The sequence below is a fragment of the Numida meleagris genome, chromosome 9, assembly GCF_002078875.1.
Source record: "Numida meleagris isolate 19003 breed g44 Domestic line chromosome 9, NumMel1.0, whole genome shotgun sequence".
Lineage (NCBI taxonomy): Eukaryota > Metazoa > Chordata > Aves > Galliformes > Numididae > Numida > Numida meleagris.
Window position 1 is genome coordinate 14,481,630 of NC_034417.1, and position 23,497 is coordinate 14,505,126.

The following is a 23,497-nucleotide window of genomic DNA, read 5'->3' on the forward strand; positions in this document are numbered from 1 at the left end:
GAACGATAACACATGCAAGCCCTGCTCGCTGGTGTGGGGCTGCTGATTGAGTTCCTTTCCTCTCACATTGACTCATTTGTTTGTTGTGGATAAAGGGAAACGATAAGGAGAGGATATTGTTGGATTTTGTTCCTTCTGGCCAGCTGATTGCTTTTTTTAATAACCCGGGTTTGCCCAAAAACAGACCTTCTAGACTCTGCTCCAGCTTGCAAAAATAAAAGCAATGCTGGCTGTGGATCATCAGCCAGCTGACACAGCAAGCACGTGTATGTTTTTTCTTTCTGCAGCAGGACCCGGGAGTTTTCACCCGGTTAATCTGTGCCCTAGCACCTGGGTATGAAGTGGTACTATCAGTGCTGGGTTTCGGTGTGAGGGATGGGTGTGACAAGGCTTGCGACAGAGTGGCGTGGAACTTCCCTGGCTGTCAGTCAGATTTTGACAGAAGGGCGGGGTAACATACCGAAAGCAGAAGGTCTTGGTGTGGAATGTGCAAGGTCTGCAAGCAGATTAAATAGAAGCCTTCTGGTGCAGTCCAAGTGCCATGGTGATAAAGAAAGATCAGGGGAAGGATCTGTACATGTAAGAGATTGCTCTAGAGTAGGGGTGTCCAACTTCTTGGCTTGCGTGAGCTGCATTGAGTGAAGGGAAATTGTCCTAGGCTGATGTTTACGTTGTGGCTGAGGGGTGGGTGTGCACCTGAGGCTGGGCTGGGCCTCCCAGCACGGAAGAGCCACCGCCATGATGGCCTTACTTGCTGTGCTGGGCCCCATGGGGCCTGCAGGCCGTGGGTTGGATGCTTGTTCTAGAGTGTCTCTAAAGATCTGTCATTGATTCTAACCCCTTTCCTCCTGCCATAGTTGCCCTACTAGAGCTTTGCCCTGTACCAAATTAGACTGACACGCCCACTAGTTAGCTACTGGCCTCACAATATTCCTCACAAAATTCTGTGTTACAGCAGCATGACAACCTCCTACAGCAGCCCTCAGGCTGGGTGCAGAGGAAGCTAGCAAGAAAGCTGCACAGCAACAGTGCTCTGAAGCATTCAAAATAATGTTCAATAAGCAAAACATCCCCTTTCAACTCAAAGCACCTGGCCCGTCAACCTGGTGACTTGGGAAAACTGGGATAAGAGCAGCAGTGAGTGTTACAGATTAACAGCAACAGGTAGTTCCTGGCAGTAAGGCCAGGGGCTGGTATTTACCTCTGCCACACTTTCACCTGTGAAGTTCTCTGAGCTTTAGGGGAAGAAGCTCCTTCTTTCAAGAACCTCTCTTAGTGTGACGAGGTGTTTGGCTTGTGTTATTCTGTGCCACGCAAACAGCAGGGATTGGATTATTAGTAGGGTTAAGAATGAAGTAAAAAAGCAGCTCTGAAGGAGGAAGAATGGATTCATGGTGACAGCAACAGCCTGGCGTGCTGGATTCCTTGCTCTGCCCTGTGCAGCAGTTGCAGCATGACCTGAGGTGAGTCTGTCTGTGGGTTTTGTGGTTTGGGTATCTTGTCCTAGTCCTGCTTTTGGTGCATGGGGTTCCTGAGAGCAGGAACTAGGCAGTGTGACTGCAGGTGGTGGTATTGGTACCCTCCACTGGTACAGAGATGTGCTGGTACTGAAGGGGCAGAAGCGATGAGCACAAATGGCTGAATGTGTTCAACTTCTCGTTGCTGTTGTCAGTTCAGATGTTTTCTAAGAGCTTGTTAATTTAAAATGTTCTGTATATATTTGAAGTTTTTTGGCCTTCTTGGTGGACTTTAAAGGTCCTTTCAATGTTTCATGAAAGAATGTGCTCTGGATTGTAATGGAGTGTTTAAACCTTGATGAGATATGTGGTGAATTTGTGGTGCTTCTCTCCTTGCCAATGACTGGGGTTTGACCTAGTTGCTTTAAGTTAGGCTCACGCAAACACAGACATTAATTCCTGCATAGGACTGTTCCTTTAGACAACACCTTTATTCAAATATCCCGTGGCATTTCCTGCTCTTTATGACTGTTTCAAATGCTCCAGTTGCAGTGTTTGGATATCTAATGTGATGTTATTTATGAAACCTTCATCGCTGTCTCTCAAGAGAGAGGGACTTTCTTTGTGTCCTTGTACTTCAGACGTTCCCTAGGATGGAGTATCTTCACATTTCATATATTTTCACAGAAATTCATTGTAACTTTATCTGTTACCAGTTGTACTATCGTTTTATTTTTATATCTCCCAAAAATTGAAAGGAAAAAACAATCCTCCATATACATGGAAACACCCCATTCACCTTTCCTGAGTGATATTTCCTGCATAGCTCCTTTGACCTGAAGCACTCGCCAGGGAAGCAGCTTCATGCACACAGTCCATCATCTACTGCTGAAATTTTCAAAGATACTCAAAGTTTACACTTTTGACCATGGAATCACAGAATGTCTTGAGTTGGAACGGACCTTAAAGATCACCTAGTTCCAACCCCCTTGCCTTGGGCAGGGTTGCAAGTTGCTTTAAGTTAATTACTCCTAACAATCCAAGAGGATAATAATACTCCTTGGGATAATTAGGTAGCCTTAATTAGCTTGTTGGAAAAAAATCAAAATATAGTTGTATGGTTGCTATATCAAACTCATTAGCTCAGCCTGGTAGCTTTTACCTGGCACATTTATGTTTCTGATTTACATATTCTTTCCTATGGCGCTTAGCGATACAACTTGCAATAGAAATAATAATAAAGTTAAGTTACTCCAGAGATCCATTACATGAGAGATGCGTATAGACAATATGATAAGAATGTCCTAGTATCTTACATCTGAGCTATGTTTATTACCACAATACTTAAAATACAATTAAAAATGTATGCGTACATGCCACTTTCTTCTGTAACTTGCCTTGCTGTGGTTTAAATTCTGTGGATGTGCAGGAACACGTTACTGTTCTAAAAAAAGAGGAAAAAATTGATGAATGTCAAGTCCTCTCAAGCACTATGCTAAAGCTGTCACATAAGTAATCTCCAGAAATGCTAAAAAACATGTTGTGAACTCCAGTCCAACTGGTTTTTAGACAAACTTCTCATTGGAATCAACTGGAGGTTTTGTTCATGATCTTGAGCAGCAGTTTTGGCCCAAATAGTATTTGAATCTCAAAGAGATAAGGTATGACGCTTTTTCCACTACCAAAAATAAGCAGTCTTTAAAAAAAAAAAAAAAAAGGTATTTTTTTTTTTTTAGATATTGGTTACGTAGAAGGGTCAAGGTTGAACTGTGCACTTGACTTGAGCAGGCTGTAGCAAAAGCAGATGAAGGTCTGGTGCTGGAGTGTTCTTGGTGCTGCTGGAGGTAGTGAGATCAGGATGGGCAGAACATGGCAAGAGCTACTTTGTATGTGAAATGACAAATGGTCCAGCAACAGCTTGCGCATTCATTTTTCTCTCCGTCGTTAATAGTGCTCTGTGTGTCTTTACAGAGGGGAAGACAATAGGAAATGAGATTCAGGGTGAAAATCCAGGGAATCAATAAGGAATTTATAAGCTACTTATCTGATGCATATTAAGCAGAGCTAATGAAAGTGGAGGAGTGAATGTTACTGGCTTTTCTGAACTGATTTGATGATGTTGAAGGACGAATTTGCCACTGTAATACCATCTTGAATAATTACATCGCATTCACTTTTTTGAATGACTCTGCATAACTGAGACTTCATTCCTTTCTTTCTGCATCAAAGGCAAAACATTTTATTTCTAATACAGCTTGTGGTGTGAGCATGATGTAGGAATTCATGCATTTATTTACAGTGGTTATCTCCTTGCTCTTGTCATCTGCCTGGTGGTTACTGAGGATCTTGGCCTTGCTCTGATCCCTCAGTCCCGTGATGGACAGCAGAGCCACTGTCCCCTTCATCTCTTCTCTCCAGGGAGTTTTCTTTGAGAAAAACATGATCAAACCACTTTGATGTATCATAACTTCCCATCAGTTTTCCGTTTTACTTCTCTGGCTTGATGGCATTTGGAAGGTGCCGGAAGATGCTTTTTGCCTTTAATTTATACAGTGTTTTGCTGTCTGCAGAAATAAGTCCAGCCTTTCTTTTCTTCAGTTTTCCCTTACTACTTGATAGTTTCATCAGATGTAGAATGCTGCACCTACATTTCTGTTGCTCTTCCAGCTGTGAGCAATGTGAACTTGCTTGAGGAGACATGACATAGGTGTTGTAAACTGACTGGTAAGTGGCAAATTCAATGTATTTATAAACAGAATAGTATCTAGACTAAAGGACAGTCTCTGTAAATGATGTAGTCCTTCCCCAGTTCATTAAGATGCAGTGGGTTTGAGAAGTTTCTGGATAAATCTGCGAATGGTGCTGAAACAAAACATACGAGTCTTTCCCACAGAGTGCTTTTTTATGCGGTATTTACTTTCTTATAATGGCTAAGCCCATGCTAAGCAAGCATGTTCCTGTGAAATCAGCTACTGTTTGCTCTTCCCTAGCCATGCTTACCCTCTGCAAAGCCACAGTATAAACTAATTAGGGATTTGCTATTTGGAGAAAGTTGTGATAAGTTTGCCGACAAGGGCATCGCCTAATCTCATTGCACACACGTCAGTGGCTATACATGTGTGAAATTAAGTGGTTTTTTGCTGATTCCTGCAGACTGCCTGTTTTTATCTTGAGACAACATTCCCAATCATAAAATGCATTAAAATCTTCTATCAGGGGCTTACTGTAATATGTATAACACCAGCAGCAATTCTTTGATATCGCCTTCAAATGCATTGTTAAGGGAGATCACAGAAATGGCTTTGATAGGCTACATGATTTACCTAGTAGAAGGAAAAGCTGATAGGGAAAATAATCCTGCAAGCTTTTTCCTTCAAATAGAAATAACATAGATGGACCTGGTGCCTTGGCTGGTGATAGGAGCTGGTCCACCTGAGGGCATTCTGTTCTTTTAAACTAGTGCTAAGTGAAACAGTTGGCCTGTGAAGACCTTGGAATTGAACACACCTGCATTTGAGAGAACGATGAGAGTGCAGCCACGGTGTTTGGCATCACACTAATGCAGAGCAGGGAACCAAAAAAAGCCAACTAAACAACCTCCTTATATGTAGCAAAGAGGGAACGCCTCCAATTCTGAAACTTAAGCCTCTTTTTCCTCTGGGTCACAATAAAACAATAACTACTTAGCTTCTACCGGACTTGCCACAGGGAGATTATGAATCTGGTTAAAGCACCAAATACATCTGGCCAAGAAGACGATATTCAGTTTGTTTAGTTATTTTGTAATGTATTTACTTCATACTTTTGAAGAGATTATCAGCCTGCTGAAGCTTTCTGGACTTTCAGCTGAAGTACAGCTTTGGTGCCAATAATGTCCCCTTCGGAAAGAGAATGGGAAAAAGAAATTATAGCATTCGTCACGTGTATCTGAACTTAATTGCAGTTAGGCTCAATAAGCTGACTCCTCTGGCAATGAGTAATTACTTCATAAAAACATGGCTTTTGCTCAGCTGTCATAATAAATGTCATTAAAGCACCATGCAACAATCTTGTGGAGCCTTTTGATTGAGCGCAGCCAAGATGGGCTTCTCAAGGACATCAGCAAATGCCCCATTTCCTCTGTGTGCTGCTCGGCACAGCCTGCCCATGCTAATGCTGCTCTTCTCGTTAGGGATGCTCCAGGGCACTGTCAGGACATCTCCCCTCTCCTTGTCTTGAGCTGCTCTAAGTTCAGAGGCTGCATGATGCGTCTTGCACCCAGAACATGGGGGTAGAGGGGGGGAAAAAACCAGCAGAAAGCCTGGAACAAAAAGGAGTTTCTATTTCTCTTGAAGCATCACATCCCCATTTCAGTCTGGAATTTCAGCACCAAACTTTCTCAGATACGTGTGTTTTCTGTGTTCTTGAGCAGTGTTCAGTATTGAATTTTCAGGAAGTAGAAAGCCTTGGGAACTGCAGTAGGTCTGAAGTGGCTTGTGTGTAGTGTCTGAAATAGAGGTGATTCATTGTTATCTGTTTGATGCCTAGCATGTAAGTATCGATTCTTTCTGTCCTAATTCTGTGGAAATATACATAGTGCAGAACTGCAAACTAGAAGTTTGGTGGTATTGAAAGGAAAGTCTTTCCTTTTATGTCTTTCCTTAAGCCATTTTCTCCATGGGCAGGGAGGCTTGAAAAGTGAAAATTCACAGAAAACCACATTTCATCCTTGTTAATTAAACTGAATGCTTATGTCCCTGAGACACATGAAAAATGAAAGTGAAAATGTACAGCTGGTTATGGACTGATCAGTCGTGACTTACCAAGATAACCTGGTGGATGTTAATAAATGGGCAGTCTGCGGGGAATGAAACCAAGCCTCTTCAAATGATGGGCTAATTGGGATTGCTGAGGCTGATGCACACAAGGCAAAAGAATGGGACTGGGAGCAATGTGGCACTGCTGAGCTGGGGATATTTGCCCTGTGATATTCAAAGCACGGAAGGAAATGTGATTAAGCCAGCCTGCCCTGCAATTTCCACACAAGTCTCCGCTATAGCAATCAAGATGGAATGAATAGTAATTGTGTTAATGAGTTGGTATACTTCAGTGTCGTGTTCATAATTTCAAATACCACCAAATGCCGTACAGAGAGTGAGACATTGCTGAGATAATGAAAAATGAAAACATGTGTGGGAGGAAGAGTTTATTTTGTGATGAAACTAGGTACTCATACTCTCTTTTGTAGAACCCTTGGATTTTTTTTTTTTCCTTTTTTTCCCCTCTGTAATGGAAGCTGTGAGATCTTATAGTACAGCCCTGGAGACACTGGCCTACTTTCAAGAAAAGGGCTCATTTTCTGGTATCTCAGCAGCACGTTAATCAGCTCTGTCTGTTCCGATCCTGCCCCGGGCAAAGCTTGCTTCTGCCTTCAGGCCAGGCTGAGGCTGACCCTGAAGGACTTCGCTCTCTCTGCCCTGCTGACATCCCTGGGTCACGCTACATGGAGAGCAGGTGCCCATCTCCCATGGATGAGACCTCAAGAAATCTGCACCTTCATAAAAGTTGCATTAGGGAAACGGGGAGCGCCCCTGCATCCTCATTAATATTTCTCAAAGCTGGAGCTGAGCATGCAGGAGCTACAGAAGATTGGTGCTATTTTGTCAAACCAGTCGATCATGCCTTGCAAATGAACAGAAGGGTTATTCTGGCAGTGGCAATTAAGGCATCACATTTAGCTTGCACCTGGGGAAGCTGCATGGCCCAGGGCTGAACTTCCCAGCTGGTGGCAGCTCAGGTGTAGGAGCCCTGAGCTGGGCTGTTTGGAGCTATTATTTCACAATGTTGCATTTCTGTTTCTTCCCTTTTTTTCTGCCCTGCCTCAAAATGGATGCTCTTTCACCTCTTGTCTTTTTCAAGTGTGAGCTCAGTAGAGCTTCTGAGCCCTAACCCAGGGACAGCTGGACTTCTGAATGGTGTTGTTATGATGCTGTTGCCTTTTCCACATGTATTTGCACATTTGTCTTTTTAAATGGAAAACTAACATTTAAAACTATCTTTACCTCTCTGAAGACAGGGAAAGAAGCAGAGGCTCACACCTGTGTAAAATCAGCCTCTGTCAAAGCCGAAGGCAATTTTGCTTCAGCAGAAATGGTGTTGATCCAAGCGCAGTAGAAAATGTGGGTGCAGGGAGAGTTAGGGAAAGTGAAGTGTGAAATCACCTCTGAAAGGTAAAACTAAATTAGGGCTCAAAGACTTGCCTGGATTTGGTTTCTCTCCCTGTTTCCTTTTTCGATCTGGATAGATTACTGAACCTGAACATAGCAGTTAGCAGCTCTTGAAACACATAGCTAAGTAAGCCCAAAGAATGTGCATTTTCTTCTTTCCTTCAAATTTGCCTATGCCTTGCAGCACAGGGTTTGGATTCCTTGGGAGCTTTCAAGTGTATCCAAAACAGAACTGCAGCCTGTGCATGTGTATATTTTTTTTTTCAAGGTCACGTGTGATAGATACCATAACTGGAGAGAAAGGGTCAGAAACAAACAGTAGTGGGAGGTGGAGGGGCAGCTGTGATCACACTGCTGCATCAATTAAAGCAATCCACTGGCAGCACCGATTGGTGAGTGGCATCAGTACTTGTGTTTCCTTCAGAACAAGGCTGACAATGTTGTAATGTGTAATCTCTATGGAGAGATGGTTACTGGAGTCTTCTTGTACCCAAAGTCCTGTCCAGAAGGAAAGAAAACAGCTTGTTCTTACCCTGTTGATTAATACTTGAATATTGTGATTCCTCCTGTCTGATGCCATGTTGAAATTTTGAAGTGCTTATCACAGCCTGGGGCACTTGTTTGAGTGAAGCTCAGATGCTGCTGCTGATAGACATAGGGTTTGTGCACAAGGAGGAGGCTCGCTTTCCAGTTTCCTGACCCTTCATATAAGGAAATTGTATTCACTTCCTTTCATGGCAGTAGGACAGGGCTCTTTTGAGGTCTTCCTGGAATAGCTGCAGCAAGCTGTGATGTGAATAATAGATGCACTGAACATCCCTGCCCAGTGGAGTACACAGCGTGGTGCAGCGTTCCTCTTGCACCAAGACGTTGTCTATGTGGAGAAAGCATACAAACAGTGATCTGCAATTCAGAAAAGAGCCCAATAAGAAGAAATAAAAGCTCTCATACCTCAGTCTCCTCTAGCTGGAGGTATTCACGTGTGATATTTGGTTCTGACAACAGACCTTAGATGACCTCCTTTATCCTTTCTGTATTGCAGAGAAACCATAATCCTCAGCGTTACATCTGCTCCCTTACTATTTCCCTGGAGCACCCAAAAAGCCTGTTGGCAGTGCATAGCTTGGTCTGTGAGGACACAATTCCAGATTTTTAAGGGTGGTCCCAGCCTCATCCCGTGCCTACTCTGTGTTCAGCAGAGATAGATCTGTCCTCTCCCTTAAGGGTTTGTAATAGTTTTCCCCTCGTATTCTCCAGATTTTGCTGCATTAACTATTATGATATCTGCCTGCTAATTTCAGACCCTCTCTGATTATTCTTTGTTCAGTCTTCAGTATAACAGTGGTCTCATCCTTTGCCAGGCGGGAGACCCCTTCCTTCATTCTATGACCATTTCTTCTGATCTTCCTGAAAACTTTTTTTTCCCCCTTTTCTTTCCGGCTTATTCTTTTCACACTGACATGCTGTGTCTTTTATTTTTTATTTTTTAATTTATTTTAATTATTTCCTCCATGCTCCTCTTTCCCTCAGGGTGTTTTGTGACGCAATCATCTACCTTTCTGTGTTTTTCATTTTGGCGTCTTTGCTTCATTATGCGAACAATTCATGTTCCTTCCACACCAAATCTCCTTCATGCTTTTATCTTTTTCTTATAGATCACCTCTATGTTTTATTAATTTATTACACCGTTTCTAATTCCAAATCTATATATCTATCATTTTACATTTTAAATGAACTTCAGTGCACTTAATTTGGTGATATTCTGAGCCCATCAAATATAAACTCATAAACAAAAAATTAGGTTTAGAGGAAATTACTAAAGCAAATTGATCATAAAAATGAAGCGTCTCCACAACTGAGATATGGGATAGATCAACCGATAAATTCTGGCTACTAATAGAAGATTTTTAAAAAAGCTTTCTTCTGTTGTCTCTGTCTTTTCAGTTTTTGAGGACAAAAAAGAGCACATCAATGAAACTGGTATTTTCCAACCCTCTTGGTTAGGGTAAGCTTCTTGTTAGCCCAGAAGGTCCCAGAGATGGAATGGAATATAAATGAGACTAAAAATGTTTGGATTTCATAAAATTAAAGCATGTACACTTAATATGCTATCTTTGATTGGACACTGTGCTGCAGAACTTCCAAAGGAAATTAGATGCCCTGTGCAGCAAAGCTGTGATAGAAAGATTGGTGACATTTAAAAAGTGTCTGTGTGGAGGGAAATACGTCCTTATGATGGCTGTTAAGTCTTTTGTATCTATTCATGAATTCACAGGGCTAGCATAGTGCATTGAGAGTGAACTCTGGGGATGACAAACAGAAACTCAGAAATGTTGAAATATGAATTGCTAATGAGGTTCTGCAACCTGGGGCTGCTGTTGTACCCTCTGTGCTTACCTGGCTTCACCAAACGTAGTGCTGGTGAAGGCATCTCAAAGGATTTCTCTTGGCAGAGATAGGCTTGAGTTTCGTTTGTAACCATTCGAAGCGGTGGTAGACTTCAGCACGTAAAAAAAGTATAGTTTAATTTTTCCTCTTTCTGATTATATCCCAGTCTTTGCTCATGTTATGAATCCTTCCAGAGGATGACTCTGCTTACCAATGTTCCTGGTGTTTATACTGACAGGCTCTAGGGCAGCCCCAGTCCTGGAGAGCTGGTCTTCTCTCTGGACTTGTGAATGGAGATAATGTCTGGAGAGGAACTGAAACATTCCTCTCTCAGGTGTGGAGAGGGATGAGGACATGTCAGCTCACCTGAGGATGTGAAATAGCTTTAAGACAGAACTCTCAGCGATTCCAGCTTTGTATTCAAATGCATGCCAAAAAATAGATGGTGAAAAAAGAGTCAGTTAAAGTAAATGGATTTCAAGATATATATATATTTTTTTCCATAGTTCTGCTAGGGGAAAAACTGAAGTATAGAAGGGGCTAGCTTTAGGTCTAATCTCAGTATTCTATTCGTTGTTCTAAAGCATTCGATTACTATTTTATTAACTAAGTGTGGGCACTTTATTAGAAGTGGAACTTTGCGTATGAAGATACTTTGTCATTTTAAAAAGAATTAACCACTGTGATTTTTAAGTTAAAAGCCTGGAACCAATTTGTAAAGTAAAGACATTTTATATCTATTATATATAATTACAAGGATGTCTAACACTAAAACTTTAGTTCCTTTTTATTTGGTTAGCTCGTAGCTCACTAATTTCTAAGATAGCTTCAGTGACCACAATAGTATTTTTCCCATGAACAGTAGCGGCTACTGATCAAAGCTGCAATCCAAACCTTCTGGGCTTTGTTTCACTTGTTAGTCTTCTAAAATGCTCAGAGATTGTTAATGGTCTTACAACTGCCAAGCCTCTGAGTGTGTATTTCAGTGTTACTGGTGCATAGTATATATTATCTATTACTTTTAATTGGTCAAATTTTCCTAGGTAATTTGGACTGTGACTGAGAATATTCAGCTTTGCAGAAACCTATTTAAGTGGCTGCAGTTATATGCAAAATTGATCCTACAGCTCAGCGTTGATCATCGTATTGCATCATAACTCTTCCCTTTGCCTTCTGTAATTTGCTTTTTCCAATTAAAGCATACCATTGTTATAATTAATTGCTTTAAATATTGATTTTTTTAAATAACTTTTTTAGTCATTGCCATTCTTCCTGCCTCTCTTTTTTTAATACTTATTTATAATTGCACCCATTCGTTACTGGGGGGAAAATGCCATTACAAAGTAGAAATCCCCAGTGAATCAGTCATGATATTTGGTGGGAATGTCTACTCGTGAGGCTGGAGTTGAGCTCTCCTACGTTTTACAAGTACAAAATGGAAGATAATTAACACTAGAATAGGTTTAATTGCATTTACTTACACACATTGCTATATTTGGACTTGAATTTTTTATTTTTAGTGAAATAGATCATGGTTTTATAAACATTAGTGCCTACAATTGGTGTGGCAATCAGTGCATAAAACTTAGAGCTTCACTGTTAGCAATGGGCAAAGTGGGAAGAGAGAGGTCAAGAGATGAGAAGCAGGAATCCTGTCAGCTTCACGACAAGATCCTTTTACCTTTTCAACAAACTTATTTTTCTGGAAATTCTGGGAAAGAACCAGACTGTTGAAAATCTACAGGTGAACTGAATGGAGAAAAAGATGGGCTATTTATAAGAGTGATAATTGTATTCTCAGCTTTGCTGTTGAATGATCTGGTGATCTTTGCACGTTTCTAGTTCAGGTAGATAAATGTGAGCCATTACTTAAGAGTCTTGGATGAAACATATTAGTATATGGGAAGACACAAGCGTTAGTGGAGTCCAAGTGAAGTGAATTATTGTTCCCCTTGTCCTCGGGATGACTTAATGTTCAGAAAGGCTATACCTACCACGAGAATAAGTTCACATGTTGGAACTGGGATGCGAAAGAGGAAAGAAGAGTGAAAACTGGCCTACAAAATGCAGGGAAGTATTTTGATACTTACAGCTATGATGTTCCTGAATTGTATGCATTAATCAAAAAACATGAGGTGCTGTAGCACTGTTGAATAATTCAGGCCGCTGAGAGGAGGCCATTAGACACTGACCCAGCACAAGCCTGGTCCCATCAATCTCTGTTTCTGAAGGAAGCCCAGGCAATGGCAACGTCTTTTTGTAAGAACCAACAGAAGACACTTTTGATTTGCAAGCTAAAGTGGCCCTCAAGTAGGAAAATCAATTCCAACACAGAATGACATGCAAGTTTTATTAAGTCAGTATTGTCTAGCCTGCATTATTTAATAGTATGAGCTATTCTGACCTCTCTGAAGAGTTAAATTGCATAGGCAGAATAAAGTATCCTTCTGTAGAGCTAAGGTAGAAACAGTGTGGTGAAGCTGCGTTTACCTACTTGTTTCTGTCCACGAAAAGGAAGTAGGTGAAATATAAAATCACAGGTCTAGCTAAGTGTTGCAGATAAGATCGGGTGCTTCCTTTCAGTAAATTCGGTTGACATCAAACCCATGTTCTCGATATAAGTAGGAAAGTTGCATTTTGCTTAGCAGTAAGATGTGCGTGCATGCAGTAAGGAAATTGTTTTTATTATTATTTTTTTGTTGTTAGCTCCCCTCTCTGCCCCATACAATTAGCATTTGAATACTGCAACACTGATTTTATTATCAGTCCAGAAGGATTTGGGAACTTCCAAAGTATCTGAATGGAAGACAGAGCACCACATCCAAGAGCAGCCAAAAGCTGGGAGATTTAATATCCACTATTATCTGTATGGAATGCATTTCCAAACGTTTCCCAGTTCTCTGGGTTTGATCAGAAATCTTGAATTTGATACGGCTTCCTTGACAAGTGTGTCATTAAAACTATTGTTTTCAGTTTTAATAGGTATTCTTTTTCTGCTGAGGAAAAACTGACAAAGCTGAAGACGTTTATTTTCTTCTTGAAAGAAAAAATGTGTGGAATTTCTCAGCCTAAAGTATTCCTTCTTAAGAATGTTCATTTTGCTGTCTTACTTTGGATGCAAACGTTTTGCTTTTCTGGCTTCTAAATGAAATGCTTAAGTGTGATGTTTTAAATTGACATTTTATTTAGAATTGTCTCTACTCCTTTTTTCCATTTTTTTTGTTATAGATTAGAAAAATGTGTTCTTGCTCACGGTAAACTTTTTTAAACCTTTTCTGTTCAACCAAGATTAAGGAAAATCCATTATTCACACAATTCTATTTGAGTGAAGGCTTAGGTCAGATTGGTTCTTGTTTTACCCTGCCATTCCAATTATTTTATAATATATGCAAATTTCCTTTGGCACTTTGGCTCTCTGACAGTCTAGTCTGTCAAACCTTGGCTGCCTAATTGCATTAAAAATGAGACTCATCAGGCAAATCAGATGCAATTCTATCCTTAGCAGTTCTAATTGTTAAGGGGACCCATTCTTTGATTGTACTTTACTGTGCAGATCAATTCATAAGATCAGAATATAAAGCACTCGAGCACTGGAGCTTTCCATATCAGGAATTTGTAAACTAGAGTCCTTAACATGACCAGAAAGAAACACCAGGCTTCACAAGATGCCAGCTGGAAGCCTTTGGCTGAAGTCCCCAGCTGGTGCTATTGGAATGGCATAAAAAGAGACTTTGAGACCAGTGGGCTGAGATGCTCCTGGGCATAGGCAAGCACTGCTTTCAACGAAAGCATTTAAGAGGAAATCTGTCTGAGGACGGTGGGGCTCTGAGTCAGTTGTTTCCTTCAGTAGTGAAGCCATTTCCCCAGGGACTTCAGTTTCGCAAGCCCAGCTCTGCCTTGTTGATTAAGGAATCCCATGACTTGGACCACAAGATGTTTTTCATTTATTTCAGATAGAATTAAAGACACAGAAAAAATTAGCATATAATTTGTTGGCAGGCTGCGTCCCCCACACCGCCATTACCCCCTAACCCTTATGTTTGCTTCCCAAATGTAGGTAATGATGAGACTCAAGGGAGACGTGAATTATAACTTGTCTGTGGCTTGGCTGATGAAGAAGGAACAGACTTTGTTTCCATCTGGACTGTGGTTTTATTTATTTTCTCCCTTTTACTTTATTTAAAGGAAGTTGAATTTCTTAAAAACTGCTGCAAAAGTAAATTAACCTGCGTTTACTGGTAGTAGGAGTGTGGCTCCTGAACAGCCCTTGTCTAAATTAATACTTGTTGCTTATACAAAGTGCATTAATGTTAGGAGAACATCTTCAAGATGTTCAGTGCCTTGTAAATTTACGGGGGTTGGTTATAGGAGCAGCTCACAGAACTCTAGCTGTGCAGGATGGTTCTTACATCTTTGTTCTGCCAGGGTTTTCCTTCTGCGTGGGATGTCCAACCAAGCTGGAGCTGAAAGAAGGACCAGCAGCTTCTGCACACCTTTGCAAGTTCTGGTTTTATAGGAGGTTGGTTGTGCAGCTATGTGGTGCTACAGCTAGAGAAGTTGGTACCTGCCTTCATCATTTAGATTATTCCAATGAGCTGGGAGCAGGAACCAAATGCTTTGCGTTTGCAGGTTATCCGGAAGACCAGCATCAGATTAATGGAAATGAAAACACAACTTGGGAGACTAGCAGAGAGAAAGTGAGGACAAGACCAATTAGCAGCAGTTAGGTGGTTTACAGTGCTTCAGAATTAATTTTTAACAGTGTGAGCTGCTATTCCTGGGCAAATGCCATCAGTTTGACATCATCTAGTTATCCTTCAATTTAATGATTTGCTCTCCTGGGTGTTTCATACTTCTCCAGTGATTTTTTTTTTCTGCTGACTCCAGGAAGGTTTGTAGTAACTTTTGGAGTGCTACTGTGAAGGATAGGAGCATTCTCCATCGTAAAACCTCAGTGCTGTCTGTAGTATTTTCTTAATCTGACAAAATTAGAAATCATTTTGCAGCTACATAGCAGGTGACACAGAAGAGCAGTTGGATTGCCTTCCCTTATGTTCTTCTACTGCTTTAAAATGACCCTGAATCTCCTCAATGTGTTTTGTCGTGTCTTTAGACCATAACACTGGAAAAATGTACATATGGCTCCAGTCTCAACAGGCGTGGTGTGAAAATGAAGCTGGGATGGGAAAAAAGGAGATGCGATTCCCTAGTGGAAAATAACTATTTCCTATTCCGTTGCATGTAGCAACTTAGATCTTTTTTCCCTGGGTGAAATTCACCTCTGGAGGCCAAGAAGCCCACCAAAATGCTTCTGAGGTCCTACTTTAAGAAATCAGTTATGGCCTCAGTGAGCAGAAGGGCAGAACGTGAACTCCACCGCTGCATGTTATTAGCCCTGTTGAACGTTACTGGAACCTGCTAGAAAATGGAAAGTGCTGTTCTGCTTTTCTCTGGGTTTCACATTCACTATTCCAGTTGTTTGTCTGATTGGAGATGGAGGCCGTTTTGCTTCCAGTTCAAACTCTGTGGCGTGCAGAACATGCGTGCCTCCTTGCAGCTTTGCACGCCTGCACCCCACACATCAATGCAGGATTTCAGAGGGGGAAAGAGATTTTACTTTTGTTCTTACTCAGATTGATTCTTCTTTAATCTACCACAAGATGTGTAGACAGAGAGGATGCAGCTGTTTGAGCAGAAGGGAACCAAAATGTGCGGTAATGGATTACAGTAAAGCCTCCTGTCTTCTGTCAAACCTATTTGTAAATTACATCAGGCTTCCACAATAATAAAAATTTTTAATTTAAGATTCAAAAGTAAGAACATCATTTTAGGATTACCATGGGGGAGACATTTGTTTAAAAACAAGCACAAAGAGCAACTAGGTGCCTGTCTTCTGCCCCTTCATTGCTATCATGTCTGTGAGGCCTCTCATGCATTAGATCAGATGTGAAGTCTTTCCTTTTCATTTTCCTCTTTGAGAAGATGGCAAATGGTTTGTCCTAATTCAGTAACTGATGTATTTAAATGCCTTGGCCCAGCTCCTGAAGCTTGCTAAAATATATAATTCAATCTTATCAGATCCTGTTACACAGCTTCCTTGTTGACCATATGGTGGCAAAGTTCTGAGAAAGGAAATAGATTTAGGAAAGAAACAATGAGAATTGTTCCTGCCTCTGAATGATATATGGGGTTTACTTAGTTCCTACTGTTTCCTGAAAGGGCACTCTAGAGAGTAAATTACTGTTAATGGTGTCTAAAGACATGCGCCTAAAATAGCTTCTGTCCTACTGTTAATAAATAATCTGCAAACATGTCACTCTTCTCAGTTTTTCATTATATTAGGGAGAATGCACACTTTTCACAATCCCATCCCTGGGTGTGCATTTAATTTTATCTGGCTTTCCTCATACACCAGTAAATAGAAATTTACTCCCAAGCTCCAATTCAAGGAAAACACTGGTGTGTAGATGTTCTTAAGCAAGTTGTTTTGTTTTGTTCTTACTGTGAACCCTGTGTTTTTTTATTTTATTTTTTTTGATGCCTCTTAGGCTTGCTAACAATCCCAAACCTTTTGAGGTGAGCTCTGAGGACTGCCTCAGGCTCAGGTTCTGCTCCTTGGTGGAATGAATGAATGTGTGGATGCCACGTGTCCCATTGTGAGCACATACTGGGTGAACCAAGATCAAACTGCTGTCAGTCTTTGGCTTACAAACAATACGGAACTTGCTGACATTGGAAAAATGAACAAACTGAAAACACAAGCAAGAAAGAGGATTATCTTGATCTGTGGCTCCTTCTCCCTGGAATGCACAAGCAGTACACATGATGAGCTCTTATAGCTAATGGAGCTTTCATTTTATTACTGACGTTGGTCTAGATCAAACAATGTTCCCTGTTCCTGTGTAATCCTTGCTGTGGAGCAGTTCTGCCCTGGGAAGATGTGGTTTGGCTTCATACAGTTGTTTCATTTCTCCTCCTCTCGTCTCTGGTCACTTCCACCTTCCAGGCTCCAGGCTGATTTCTCTCCCACTCTCTGTAACCATCCCTTTGCAACACACCTGAACTGACAGCAGATTGAAAAGGAGCTCAGATAGAGATGGCTTTACTTAGCATTCTTGGTTCCTGCTGCCCAAGCAGGACACATCCATCCACCCCGGAGCAACCATATGGGTATGGCTGTGGGGACCACAAGGTTGCATCTGCTTGGGGATGGAGAATCTCTGACTGAAAGTACAGAAGAAATAGCGGCTGCAGTTCCTCTGAGTTCTCATGACTGCATGATGTAATGTTTATATTAGAAAAAGATGTGTTTTCTGTAGCTGAAAAAGAACAGCACTTCTTACTGTCAAGGTTTTCTTCAGAAGACAGTATAAAGAATTGCACTTCAAGATGAACAACTACAAGCAAGAATTTTGGGGACTTCACCCTGGAATTTTACATTTGTCTAGATAAGGATTATACTGTCCATGTATGAACATCTATATGAATGCTCTGGATTACTTTATAATCTTATAGATAAGTGGTTGCAGAAGTCTCTCTTCCTTTTCCTCCTGCACTTATAACTGCTCTATTTCATACAGAACAAACAAACAAAAGAAAACCCCTCCTTTCCTGGAAGATGGTTTACGTAGGGCTCCTATATGATTTTCTTTGCTTTTTGTCTTTGGTGTCATCACTCTGCTGGAAATGTGTAGCACAAGATTCCTTATCTTACTGTAGTAATGTGGAAAAGCATATTGCAGTGACTGTGGCTGGGGAAAGCTGGGCTATCTTTCTTGTTAGTATTAACAGTCATCACCTTTGACCATCTCCGTTTTATGCCTTAATTTTGCCTTTCAAAGAGGCAGACACGATTGCATTAGGAATTTCCTCTGATGTATTTTGGGGTGGGCAATCCCAGCATTAGTATGTCCTACACCTTATCCTTTGCAATAGTGAATCAATTCAAGAAAATCACTGGAGGGCATTGGCAAAGCTTAGCAGAGCTCAGAAGCCCTGCGTCCAGGGAGTTCACAAAACTGTTGGAAGGTATGTTACAGCAGCCACTAACTGATATATAATTGATGAATGTTCATTAGAAGCTTTTCTTAGGTAATTGCCCATTTCTTGTGCTTTCATATGAAGCTCTTTCTCCTTTGCTGCAGAGGTGACAAGTATCTGGGGTGAAACGATTTGCTGAATGTATCCAGTGTGGCATGTCCCTGGTGCCTGTGAGAGGTGGGCGTGGGAAGACGTCTGGTAGTGCAGTCAAAACACAAATGGAAAGCAAAAGTTCTGTTCTTACAGCTGTTGAATACAGTGTCTGGCTCTTCATTATTAATCCCTCCCTGAGTTAAAATGATTGGGGCCCTAAATGCTTTTAAAATTATTCACTGGTCTCCTTTGAATAATTAAATGAATAAAGTCATCAGCTGCGTTCACCTCTCTGCTGAACTAATTACAGTAATTCTACAAAGGGGAGGAAGAGAAGGGATTTAGGAAACTGTCAGTATTGCAAAACTTTTTTCCACCCTCATGCTGTTTGCTGCTTCTTGTTGCTGCTCTCCTCACTGATGAGTAAGGGATGAACTCCTGTGCTCGTTAGACTGCTGTATGCCTTCTTTTGCATGGATAAAGCCTAAAATGACTCTTTTGACTATGGTGAGGTTTTCTGATAAAGGATCAGTTGGCACAGTATCTTGGTCCCCCCCCCCTTTTTTTTTTTTTTGTCCTGAGCTGGCTGTGGTAGATTCAATTATCTTGTTATTTCTAAAAATACTTCTGATCTGACAGCGTTTAGGAACAGGTTGTTTCCAGCAGTCTGACATAGTGGACACTGATTACTCACTGGTTACGATTTGCTTCAGTTTCTTTATGGAGACAAAAATCTTTTATATGAAGGGACCTGAAAGTGCTTTGCAAACAAGAGTTGACTTTTATTCCATTCCAGCCTGCTGTCAGCTCTTAATTTTGGGAGCTCTCTCTCAAATCCTTTGCCTGAGCGTGTTCGGAGCCTGAAACCTTGATTTAATACATTACATCTTACCTTGATGTTAGCAAAGATCTTCTCTTGGCTCAAGGAACAGGAAGTTTGGAGGTCACTTCAGTATAAAGTAAAGGGAAGAAGAAAGTTTTGTGGAGCCTGAGTGGAAAAGGGGATGGAATCCAGCATCCAGCTTTGCCTTTTTCTCCTGCTGTTTTTTTTGTTCCTTTCCAACACCAAAATGCCATGTGGTGTTTAGTAGTCACCTACTCTAGCTCAGTTGCTGACATCCAAATGGGGAAGCAGTGCTGACCCTCCATTCAGGGCTGATGCAAAGGTTGATTAAAATCTGTGAAGCACTTCTAGATGAAAAGTTCTGTCTCTCTGTCACAAGCTGAAAGGTAAACTGCTTCTGGGCCGAGTCCCAATCAGCTCTTCTTGCAGCAATCCCCCAGAACGCCTTCTGTAGCGTGTACGTTTAGATGGGAAATGGCAACGGTGAGGTGCTGATAGCGTGTTCAGGAGAATGAGTAAGTCTGTTAGATGGGAAAGCTGACACTTCTGGAATAAGATTATTTGCAAATCAGGGAAACTTGTAGTGCTTAATGCTCTCTGATGTGGGCAATTGTGGCTGAGTGTGGAGAGGAGAAGAGCTGTTGTTGTTAATGGTAGATGTAAAAGAGCTGGAGATGGTGGTGGTGGGATGTTCACTAAGGCCAAACTTGCTCTAGCAAGCTCCAATATCCTCCAGATATTTAAATGTAAGCCATAGTACTCATAGCTGTGTGTGCTCTGTTCCTGTTGCTTATTATCCTGCAGGTAAAAGACGCAAGGTCACTGAGCTGGGCAGCTTGCCAGGGAAGTTTTAATTGCAAAATCTTTATTAAAGAAGAGGAGACATTAAGAGCAACGTGGAAAGTAGGAACGGATTACATTTTCTGTTAATTACCCAGGAATATGAAATCTGTTTTGCAGGGGAATTACTGAAGAATTAGCATGAGATTATGTAATCACCCATTTCAACTAAATTTACCATGCACCTGTGGCTGGCTTATGGGTTGCTGCCACCAGGGACTGAAATGCATCTTGCTTGTTTCTGGGGGCTGTATTTGACACCACCCGATTTGGGAGCTTGTCTTCCATGCTAAATCTGTGAGCACAAATAACATCCTCTGTGCAGCAATATGTGCAGCTACCTGCTCATGGCTGTGGTTTCTGCTTACCTCTTGGAGAAATTCATAGTGGTGTGAGTGCATGGCTTTTTTTTTTTTTCCTTGCTCTCAAAAATGTATATTTTTAAAAATACGTATATGTCTGTGTTACCCTTCTCCCAGTATTGTAATGAGGTGGTAAGGAATTGGATGTCTGTTTGATGTGTAAGAAAGCTATGAATGAAAGAGCTGAGGCTGTAGACTGATTGAAATCAGATCTGTTGGATCACTTCAGTACTTAACCTTCTCACTTCTGGGGAGGAGCACACAAGCTTCATTTTCTATGTGTTTACTAGGGGGTACCACTTAGCTACCGCTCAGAGACTTTAAGCCATTTTCTCCTTGCTCTATGTCTTTGCATACAAATGGGAAACATTCTGGACATCAGTAACAGCATTGTCACTTTGCTTCTCACCATGCCCTGTTCCTTGCTGTGAGGACAGATGTGCTTGGATTTCATTGTTCTTCTATCAGCTGTGTCAGCATGAGGCCGTAAGAAGGGATGTTATTCTCCCTGACTTGCTGGGGTTTGTTCTCTATTTCTTTGGGATGCTATTCTTGAAACTTAGCTATTTTCCATAAAACTGCAACTCTCTTTTCATGCATATTCACGCATTAGGTCTTGCATATGTAACAACAAATGTAAATTCCTGGACAGAGTACTTAGTTCCCTGGTGTTTCATAACCCTGTTGCACAGGTGCAAGGATTAGTTCTTTTCTCAGGAAAATTTAGTCACCTCAGGGATGCATTATGTGCTAGATGCTAAATCTGTCTATCTGATTTTTTATTCTGAGCTGACTCTGTGCTTTGCAAATGCACTAGCATTTCCTTCCCACATAGCTTTACATTATCTATCGAAAATGAATCATGTCTCCAACCCTCGATTTCACTTACGCTGTTTCCAAAGTCTCCTTGTTGAATATTGTGTTCGTATTTTAATTTGCATTTGATTTAGCTCTCTGGGCCTTGTAGACTGACCTTGATCATCTTTGGAACAAAGAAAGAAAACAAGAGAAAAACCACCAAAAACCTCATGATTCTACATTTAATCAAATTTAAGCGCTTTTCTATTGCTCAAAGACAAAATTCTCCATGTTGTAATGTCAGCACATTTGTAGCTGGTGTTATGCTTTAGCCAGAACCTTTGCCTCTCTGTGACATTAAAAAATTCTTCAGCCCAGCCCACCTATGACTCTGCTGTGAACACTGTCATCTCTTCTCCATGCCTCAGTACTTTTCTGTCTGTGGCTTAGAAACCCCTTCTGCTTCTAGCCCTACAGAAGTCTAGGATGAGTTTCTGTTTGTTTTCATGAGGTCAGGATTTTACTGGTGATGGTAAAATAACAGTGTTTCAGAATTTACCCATGATTGTAGTATTTCCAGAGACCCAACAAAGTATTGGAAGAACAGCCTGCATCATTCAGGCTTTGAAAAACATTTTTTTCCTCAGTTTTCCTAAATATATGGACTCTGTCCATGGTATCGCGGTGACAGTTGCAAGTAAATGCAACTGTCCACTGATGAAAGCAAATAAAGAAATGTATTCCTCAAGGACTGCGAGATTTGCCAACTAAAATCTTCCTAAACAATTTACTGACCATGTAACATTGCTTTCTCATGAACTAACTACATCCGAGAGAGTGTTGGTATCCATCCAGGGATTTCTCACTCCATAAATTGCCCATGATCCGATCATGAGTTTTATGGATTTCTGCCTATCCAAAATTGCCAGGAAAATGCTTTCTTTTTTCTTTGTGCAAAGTCTGTTCTGCTTGAGAACAGTTTGCTGCATTTGCCTCACAGAGCAGCTTTGAAATTCCCTTATCCCTTCAATAGGTATTGTCATTCATTGCCTATGTCTTATTTCTGCGTCCTGAGTGCATAAGTTTGCAAATTACAGGAGAGCTTTCTTCTCCTGATAAAACATGATTTAGATTTTTAAATGAGGGTCTTCTTGCCCGCTAATCTTATTTGCCACTGTTTGTTTAAATGCAGCCTGGCTTGTTGGAAACACTTGTGAAACATACAGAGGCACAAGGTACGAGGGCTGAATCAAAATGAATGTCAGGAAACATTAAAGTATTCCAAGATACATTTCCTTCTGGATTCGGAGATCTGCAAAGAGTATGGTGTCTGGATTGGGTTTGATAAGGCAGCAGAGATGATTGAGCTCTGCTGACTGAGCACAGATTTTACAAAACTGGAATTACAGAAGCATAACAGTGCTTAACTTGTGCCTGGTCACTACTAACAGTTATGCTTAGGTCTTATCAAAAACTTCCAGTATGAGGAATAAAGACATCTGAATTTTTCTGTCTCTTCCACGCCTCATGGCTGAGGTCGCAGAGATGGTGGAAGAGATGGATTTGATGGCTCTGTTTTGACACCTTCCTGTGTTTTTTTTATTATTAAGAACTATGTCTAATAAAATGCGAAGAGGCATTTACATCAGCTGAGAGTTTGACCCAAAGACCTTACAGCTTTCGTGGTGACACTGCCCTCATATAAATAGCTGTTTGTTCCTGCTCTTTCTCCTATTCATTATGGTCAAAGTCTGAGCTCATGTCTGTTTCTTAACGTATAAAGAGTCTATAAATTCAGAGATGCTAGAGTCATTCTTGTGTTTCATTAAGTGAAATGTTACGTTATGATAAGACCCGGCACTATGAATGTTAGCATTTTAAGATCCTATCTCAGGGAAAAAAAAATCTTTAGCTATTTTGAGCTCTGCAATTACCCACACAAGTAAATCCTCGCTATTAAAGAAATACAATATCTCCTATTACCAAAAAGCAGCAAATAGAATTTAGCTTGTGTTGGCAAAGACATGGTGTCGTTTTTGTTTCTCGTTACCAGAATAATTGTAGTAGATTTATTTAACCAATCATTCATCAGCTAGTTTACAAAAGCTCCTGGGGCTGCTGCAGTTGTTGGACAGTTGACAGAATTATTTAGCTGATAAATACAAAAGATAATTTGATTCATGTATGATTTCTGTAGGACTGAGAAAATCACAGCAATTGTTTTGTCTCTCTTCAGATTCGAAGAGGATGCAGAATTAGATCTTGGGAGCAGGACTAGTTTCACAGTTGGCCTCTGGAAATACCATGCTATTTTACAAATAATTTTTAGCCATTAGTCCTGCTTGTAATTAAATATACATAGCTCTATTTTGCACTAATTATGCCCTCAGTCCAATAAAGCACTTAACAGGTGTATGACTTCAGAGCATGAATAATCTTGCTGGACCGCATGCTTATGGTTAAGTCTGT

General features: G+C 40.9%; 1 long non-coding RNA gene across 2 annotated transcripts in view; it reads left to right on the forward strand.

The window, feature by feature from the left end:
• Nucleotides 332–23,497, forward strand: part of LOC110403913 — a 111,973-nt gene continuing 88,807 nt past the window's right edge. For both annotated transcript variants that reach the window (XR_002441901.1, XR_002441902.1), the window contains exon 1: nt 332–1,463. This is a non-coding gene — a long non-coding RNA (uncharacterized LOC110403913). The remainder of the gene's footprint in view (nt 1,464–23,497) is intronic.